Genomic DNA, 8,764 nt, shown 5'->3' with positions numbered 1-8,764 from the left:
TGAAAAGGAAGCATACACACACACACACAGACACACAGACACACACACACACACACACACACACACACACACATCATTGAGAAAATTGATGTAAAAAGGAAATTTCCCATATTTTTACCACCCGAGCTAATAATACATCCATCTTTACCCAAATTGTGCCACTTCATTCAATACCGAGGTCGAAATATCTGCATTCTGAGAACCAAGGAAATGAGAGAAAGGTTAATTTCTTGTTCTTGCATGTATAAAATCCATCTATTTTTTTGTTGTCGTCATCGTCAGTATTCTCCTCACCCTTGTCCACAGCTGCTTCTGTGTCTTGTATGCCTGAGTTATTTGCTCCTTCGGTTCAACTTCTCTAGACCATAAACTTCTGTCTTCTGCCAGGGCAGAAACAAAGTAAGGTCCTGTTTGGTAAGAATAGAAGAAACTGAGTTCCAACTGTTTAAGTCTACTTCCAGCTGCACTTTTGAGAGATACCTTCAAACTTTGCTTTGAAGAAATCCCCTTGGGGGCTCCATTCTCTCACATTATCCCGTTTCCCACCCAAGCCTGCCACCCATCCCCACGCACTTAGCTTTTACTGTCTCTGTTAATAGTTGTCATTCACAAGTATGTTTTCTGTAGCCCGCAACTTCTTACCTGCTGTTTTCTCCTCAAATTATTCTGTAAGACTTAAGATTTTTATATGGATTTACTATCACTTTGGTGAGATTTGGAGAAAAAGATGAAATAAACACGCTCAATTTGTCATGGTTCATCAAGAGTCTCAGATTTCAACAATCCTGCTTTCTCAGATTAACTCTTCCATTTAATCAGCTAGTTCTTCCCAAACTTCCAGACTTCATCACTGCTGGAGTTGAAAAACCAAAATCTAGGGGGGAAAAAACTTCTGTCTTTGAAGCCCAGTGGCTCTGATTTGGAACCTAGTCACTCTATAGTTACATAATACCAAAATTAGGAGTGTAGTCTTAAAATAGCAGAAATTCTTTTCACAACTTTCTTTCACAAGAAATTCTTTTTCTGTAACTCAGAAATCCACTCTCCGTGTTGGAGCAGGGCTGTGCCTTCGCCAGAGGCTCTACAGGAGACTGCATTCCCGACCTCTTGCAGCTTCACTGGTCCTTAGCATGTGGCTGTATTTTTCCAATTGCTGCCTCTATCTTCACAGACTCTTCCTTGTATGTCTTTCTCTGCCCTCTCTTTTGTGAAAACACTTGTTCTCTCATGTCAAAATCCCCACTCTTTAATTCCATCTGCAAAGACTCTTTTCCCAAGTCAATATTTACAAGTCCCAGGGATTGGATCTTCATATCCTTGGGTGGTCATTCAGCCGACTACTGTAGTGTGTCAGTGAGGGCATTTGCTTGTAAGCAATAGAAATTGACCCTGGTTGCCATAGAACAGCAGTCTATTGCAGGAAGCTACTGGAAGCTGACAACTGGAGACCTGAGATTCAGTTTGGGAAAATGGTGAAGAACAAAGAGGGGGACGGCTTTGCAGTTGGAATGTTCTGCCTCAGGACAATGTCACTGTGAATAAATTGTAATCAGATTTGTGCCTCTGAGTTATTTGATCAAGGTTCAGAGCTTTTCCCAAGGGCATCTGGTTGGCTCAGCCTAGGGCTTGTGTCAAGTCTCTGGTTCTCAAAGGCAGAGATTGTGGCACTTGCCAAAAAGAACTATCCCAAAATATGAGAACAGGGTTGATGTTAGGGGAAGAAGGAAGGGAAGGAGGAAGGAAGAAAGGGAGGGGAGAAGGAGTCCACTGTAAGGAATAGCTATATTTCTCAATTTAAAAGATGAAGAAACAGGTGCTCAGTTCGGTAAGCATGGAAAATAGGATCTAATTCCAGGGCTGCTAACTTCATAGTTTATATTCTTTCATTCACTGATGCCACCTTCTGCTGTACCAAAATTCACTTTGTTTATAGAAGAATTTTTCATTAATAAAGTAATAAATTGTATATATGTTTCCTAATTCACACGGTAAATAAATGTCAAAAATGTAAATGACGGGTTTGAATAAAAGTTAGGCTCTCCCCCCCTTATGGAATATAAAAAATATTCAAACTTCATCCTTCAAATAAATATCAAATAGTACCCATTCAAATCTAATCCTGAAAATTCTGTTTTGTTAAAATAGTGTTGTCATTACTCAAAAAAGATTTAGAAATCTTATTTTTAAAAATTAAGACCATAGTCCCCATATTCCAAGTTTGTGTCTTAAAGACCAACATGCATGTTTAAAATATAATATTGTGTCTACTGAAATATTTGTTTTAAATGACCTCCTGGCAAAAAAAAAAAAAAAAAAAAAAAAATTAAATAAATAAAGATGCTTTCAAGAAACAATTTTTTTTAGCCTAAATTTTGATCTGCAAACATCTCGTCAGAAAATGGTGGTTGCTACAGAAACCACTAAATTCAGATTTCAAGTTCTATAAAATGTTAGAAGGAGAAGGCACCAACCTTTATGAAGATACTCTTGACTTGCCAGCTTTGTAAGAAAACAAAATCTCTATTTTATAATTAAAGAAATTAAGAGAGTTTATATAGATCTGTTTCAAGATCTTAGCACTATAAGCACTCAGAGCTTTAATCTTAGACTAACAACAAATTTTAAACTAACAGGCACATTTTAAACTTAAAAAAGGATAAGGGAGTTATATCTCAGTTTTCATTGCAAGAAAGACAAGATAGCTTGTAAAAGGCAGCTAGAAGAAAAATCAGTTTCTTTGTTTTTCTCCCACTTGAGGCAAAGTTGAGAAAATCTCTATGACAGAGAGAGAGAGAAAGAAAGCAAGAGAGAGAGCGTGCACCTGCTAGGGAGAAGGCCCCCTTCACTAAGTAAATAATCCCTTCATGGTTTACCAAGGAAAAGCAAAACAAGGATTATGATGTAAAATAAGTGCTTTGTGGAAGAAATATTGAATTGCTTTAATTCATTCTTTCACACAGTGGTCTTTATAATTCTAAGTTTAGTCATTTTAATGAAGATTTCCCCTGTCAATTGTTTCCAAAATAGCATATGAGAAGGAAAACAGTCTTCCTTTTTTCCTCTTCATTATCTATTAAATGACTTTTTTTTTTTTTTTTAAGGACATATGGTTCAGGCTTATTAGAGCGCAGTCTCAAATATTTGAAATTCTGGTTTATACTTAATGGCCTGTTTTATTTTTTTTTTAATTTTTATTTGTTTGTTTGTTTGTTTATTTATTTTAATGGCCTGTTTTGTAAGTAGCTTGACATAAATAGCTTTTGCCATACCTGCCGACTAATCACGGAGCCCCTTTTCATCTGGTGTCTTCTGCTTGTTCTTCCCACCCAGCTCACCATAGTGCCAGCTCCGTAAAGCCTTATCTGGCCTCCCTAAGCAGAGTACTACCACGCTCCTTGATAATATTGACGCCATTTAAGTCTCACACGTGTCCCTGAGTACCTCAAAGACAGGAATTGTGTGTTACCAAGTCTTTTATTCTGAATGCCATGTATAGCATCTGGTGCAATGGACTAACGTTATCATAAATCGTTTTTAAGTGGGTACAGGCCATCTGAGTGAATGAATGCAAGGAAAAAACTGAATGAGCAAAATTCTGTCTCATGGGGTGAATAACAGAATACATGCTGTCAATTACATTTTTTCCGTTACGAGCTCTAGCCTTTATTTCCTGTAAGACTTGGATTGGTTATTTTGTCCTTGTTGCTGAGACAATGGTAGGAAGGACAGCAGAGAATGAGTGTGAAACAGCTGGGAGCCTAAGACTGAAAGGAGAGGCTGGCTCTGTTTTCATCCCTGCCACTCATTCCAAGGCTCCCACACCAGTTCTCAGAGCCAACCAAACGCCTGTGAGTTTAAAGAGGCCTCCACTGCCGAGCTGGGGTGTCCAGGGCAGAGTCTGATGGTGGCGAACACTAGAGCGTATTTTAACCCTGAAGAAGCCGAAGCCATCCCTTGTGATTCAGCAGATTTCCCCCACCCTCATACAAAAGCCATGACTTCTGCAAAGCTCTTGGTCATGAGAACTGAAGACTTACTAGAGAAGGGAATATTTCCTTGTTTTTCTAACTACTAAAAAGCAGTCATTTCTGAGATTTTTCATTTGAGGTTTTGGATTCACTCTCAGAGGGAGAAGTGTGGTGGGCAAAAATCCCTGTCATCGTAATGTTTTTGAGATAATGAAAGACACTTGTTTATTTCTCTCAGTAGACGAGGCCTCTGACATCTTCTATGTAAACTGGTAGCTTCTTTGTAAATATTTATAAGAGTTGGAAAAGTCAGAAGGAAAGGCAGTGAATATATACATTTTCTCATCTGTTTAAAGAGAAGACTGTAAATCCCCTACTGAGTTATTCAGCCAAGGAAACATCAAAACCATACTTTAGGGGGAAATGATTAAGTCACTTAGTAGAGAATCAAAACATGAGTGTATGCTATTTATAGACAAATGAATTCAGTAAAATTTTTCTAATTCTGCAGTGCTGGAGGGCTTAAAACACACTAAATTCATCTACAATTACCACAAGAAGTCTGATTTTCCTTTTAACCTAAAACTTTTTAAAGACACAGACTGTGTCTGTTCTGTTTGTAGCTCTCTTGCCACTCTCTGGCTTTATATATTCTCCCAGTGGAGTGCTGATACTAACCCAAGAGTCCGTTTTCTTTTCTCTTTCTTTTTCCTTAAAGGCTTTTTTCTTCTAATATTTGAGAGAAGCAGGAGAGAGGTTGCCTGAAGCTCTCTTCTACCTTATCTCTTTAATCTCTGCTCCTGTGGAATACTTGATTTTAGGTTCAAGTAAAATATAGAAGGATAAGCCTGGAAAGTCATTTTCCAGAAAGTAAGAGGACTGTGAACGGAAATGAAGTATTGTCTAAATGACCCATGATCCTCTCAAATAGAACCTTACTGCCCAAAGAAGGGACAATTTGAGTTTCAAAAATAATAATAATTGCAACTGATTAAAACACATTTAATATACAAAAAGGGATAAATTCATAATTGTATCTTAAACAGTGAGAAAAACAACCCAAAACTCACTGAATTTTGGACATCCATTAGAGACTGTCTGAGCACCACTCAGTATTCTCAAAATTGGTAACTGAAGGGAATGAACTCAACATTTACCTTGCCATCTGGAAATAAATGGTATTTCAGGGTATCCCACAGATCCTATGGATGTAGGAAGAACTTCATATAGAAGGGTTCCCAGTTACTAAATGCAGAAAGAATGATGGAATTAGAAAATCGTTATGCAACCCTTTTTGAAGTGCCTAACAGGAAATCATTATCCGTAGAGGATAAAATTATTAAATGTAAGGTTTATGAGTAATTGGTGTCCAAACAGAGACATTTTGCAAGTGAAAGGTGTACTATGAATAATTATGCAAGACAAGAGGCATGCACTGAGGCAACCCAGACAAAGGCATGTCAGGTCATCCTATGCTCAGGAGTCTGACAGTGAGACCAATCAGACCTAATGCGCCTTCTATAATGAGGCAGGATGAAGAACTCAACATTATGATGCATTCTTACAAAATCAGTGCATAGATCTGTGTGTATATATTATATAATTATGTATTTTATATGATAATGTATGTATAATACACACTAATATATCACTGTATTATAATGTATAATATACATGCATAGAGCAAGACTTTAAATCTTGTCTCCAGTCAACAAGAAACACAGGAGATAGAAAACAAGTCAGATGATACCAGGGGAAGTATTACCCAAATCCAGAATATGGTCTGCTGCGATTCCTTCAACACTTCAGTAGTGTTTTAGAACATGATTATAGCAGGTTTAAATGAGAATAAAACAGATTAAAATGGCTTTTAAGCCGACTTCTAAAAAGCATGATGCAAGGAAATTAACTAAAAAGGCAGTCTGGGGACTACTTGGGTAAATTTTAATATGAATTGGGCATTAGGTGATATTAAAGAATTGTTGATAAGTGTAGAGGTGACACCAATGACATCATGATGCTGTAAGAAGTCCCTGGCCACCTCCAAGTGTTGAGATACCTGGGAGTGAAAAACATGACAGCTGGACATTGTTTTAAACTACTGAAGCCAAAGAGGAAGGTGGTAAATGAGAGAGCTCTGACAAAATACAGATGGTTGTTGAAGGAAGGAGGTGGGTTAGGGTTGGTGGAGCCTCTACATTGTTTCTCCGTGTCTCCCAAACCTCTGCACTGTGCCACGGGCCACCACTGCCTCCTGGCTCCTGGCTGTGGACTGGGAGTTCCCACAGGCCATCCTTAAATCTCATTGTTACCCACTACCACACAAAGTTGTACTGTTTTTTTTTTGTTTGTTTGTTTTTTATTTTTTTTATAAACATATAATGTATTATTATCCCCAGGGATAGAGGTCTGTGAATTGCCAGGTTTGCACACTTCACAGCACTCACCATAGCACATACCGCCCCCCCCACAATGTCCATAACCCCACCACCCTTTCCCTACTCCCCGCCCTGGCAACCCTCAGTTTGTTTTGTGTGAGATTAAGGGTCTCTTATGGTTTGTCTCCCTCCCTTCCTACCCCCAAAACCCCTACTTTGCATCTCCACTTTCTCATATCAGGGAGATCATACAATAGTTGTCTTTCTCTGATTGACTTATTTCGCTAAGCATGATACCCTCTAGTTGCATCCACGTCGTCACAAATGGCAAGATTTCATTTCTTTTGATGGCTGCATAGTATTTCATCATGTGTGTGTTTGTGTGTGTGTGTGTGTGTGTGTGTGTGTAACATCTTCTTTATCCATTTATCTGTTGATGGACATCTAGGTTCTTTCCATATCTTGTCTATTATAGACATTGCTGCTATAAACATTACGTGCACATGCCCCTTCGGATCACGATGTTTGTATCTTTAGAGTAAATACCCAGTAGTGCAATTGCTGGGTCATAGGGCAGCTCTATTTTCAACTTATTGAGGAACCTCCATGCTGTTTTCCAGAGTGGTTGCACCAGGTTGCATTCCCACCAACAGTGTAGGAGGGTTCCCCTTTCTCCGCATCCTCGCCAGCATCTGTCGTTTCCTCACTTGTTAATTTTAGCCATTCTGACTGGTGTGAGGTGGTATTTCACTGTGGTTTTGATTTTTGATTTGTATTTCCCTGATGCTCAGTGATGTTGAGCACTTTTTCATGTGTCTGTTGGCCATCTGGAACTCTTCTTTGCTGAAATGTCTGTTCATATCTTCTGCCCATTTTCTTGATTGGATTATTTGTTCTTTGGGTGTTGAGTTTGCTAAACTCTTTATAGATTTTGGACACTAGCCCTTTATCTGATATGTCATTTGCAAATATCTTCTCCCATTCTGTCAGTTGTCTTTTGATTTTGTTAACTGTTTCCTTTGCAGTGCAAAAGCTTTTGATCTTGATGAAATCCCAATAGTTCATTTTTGCCCTTGCTTCCCTTGCCTTTGGCGATGTTTCTAGGAAGATGTTGCTGCAGCTGAGGTCGAAGAGGTTGCTGCCTGTGTTCTCCTCAAGGATTTTGACGGATTCCTTTCTCACATTGATCCTTCATCCATTTTGAGTCTATTTTCGTGTGTGGTATAAGGAAATCGTCCAAACATTTCCTTACACCAAACAAAAATTGTGGCTGCCCAATTTTCCCAACACCATTTGTTGAAGAGGCTTTTTTCCACTGGACACTCTTTCCTGCTTTGTTGAAGATTAATTGACCATAGAGTTGAGGGTCTATTTCTGGGCTCTCAATTTTGTTCCATTGATCTATGTGTCTGTTTTTGTGCCAGTACCATACTGTCTTGATGATGACAGCTTTGTAATAGAACTTAAAGTCTGGAATTGTGATGCCACCAACGTTGGCTTTCTTTTTCAATATGCCTTTGGCTATTCGAGGATTTTTCTGGTTCCATCTAAATTTTAGGATTATTTGTTCCATTTCTTTGAAAAAATGGATGGTATTTTGATAGGAATTGCATTAAGTGTGTAGATTGCTTTAGGAGGCATAGACATTTTCACAATATTTGTTCTTCCAATCCATGAGCATGGAACATTTTTCCATTTCTTTGTGTCTTCCTTAGGTTCTTTTATGAGTACTTTATAGTTTTCTGAGTATATATTCTTTGCCTCTTTGGTTAGGTTTATTCCTAGGTCTCCTGTGGTTTTGGGTGTGATTGTAAATGGGATTGACTCCTTAATATCTCTTTCTTCTGTCTTGTTGTTGGTGTGGTGAAATGCAACTGGTTTCTGTGCATTGATTTTATATCTTGACACTTTACTGAATTCCTATACAAGATCTAGTAGATTTGGAGTGGAGTATTTTGGGTTTTCCACATATAGTATCATATCATCTGCGAAGAGTGAAGAGTTTGACTTCTTTGCCGATTTGGATGCCTTTAATTTCTTTTTGTTGTCTGATTGCTGAGGCTAGGACTTCTAGTACTATGTTGAATAGCAGTGGTGATAATGGACGCCCCTGCCATGTTCTGACATTAGCAGAAAAGCTCTCAGTTTTTCTCCATTGAGAATGGTATTTGCAGTGGGTTTTTCGTAGATGGCTTTGATAATATTGAGGTATGTGCCCTCTGTCCCTACACTTTGAAGAGTTTTGATCAGGAAGGGATGCTGTACTTTTTCTAATACTTTTTCAGCATCTATTGAGAGTATCGTGGTTCTTGTTCTTTCTTTTATTAATGTATTGTATCACATTGATTGGTTTGTGGATGTTGAACCAACCTTGCAGCCCTGGAATAAATCCCACTTGGTCGTGGTGAATAATCCTTT

Source organism: Mustela nigripes, chromosome 1 (assembly GCF_022355385.1).
Source record: "Mustela nigripes isolate SB6536 chromosome 1, MUSNIG.SB6536, whole genome shotgun sequence".
Classification (NCBI taxonomy): Eukaryota; Metazoa; Chordata; class Mammalia; order Carnivora; family Mustelidae; genus Mustela; species Mustela nigripes.
The sequence above is the reverse complement of the archived record's forward strand: the minus strand, read 5'-3'. Positions refer to the sequence as shown.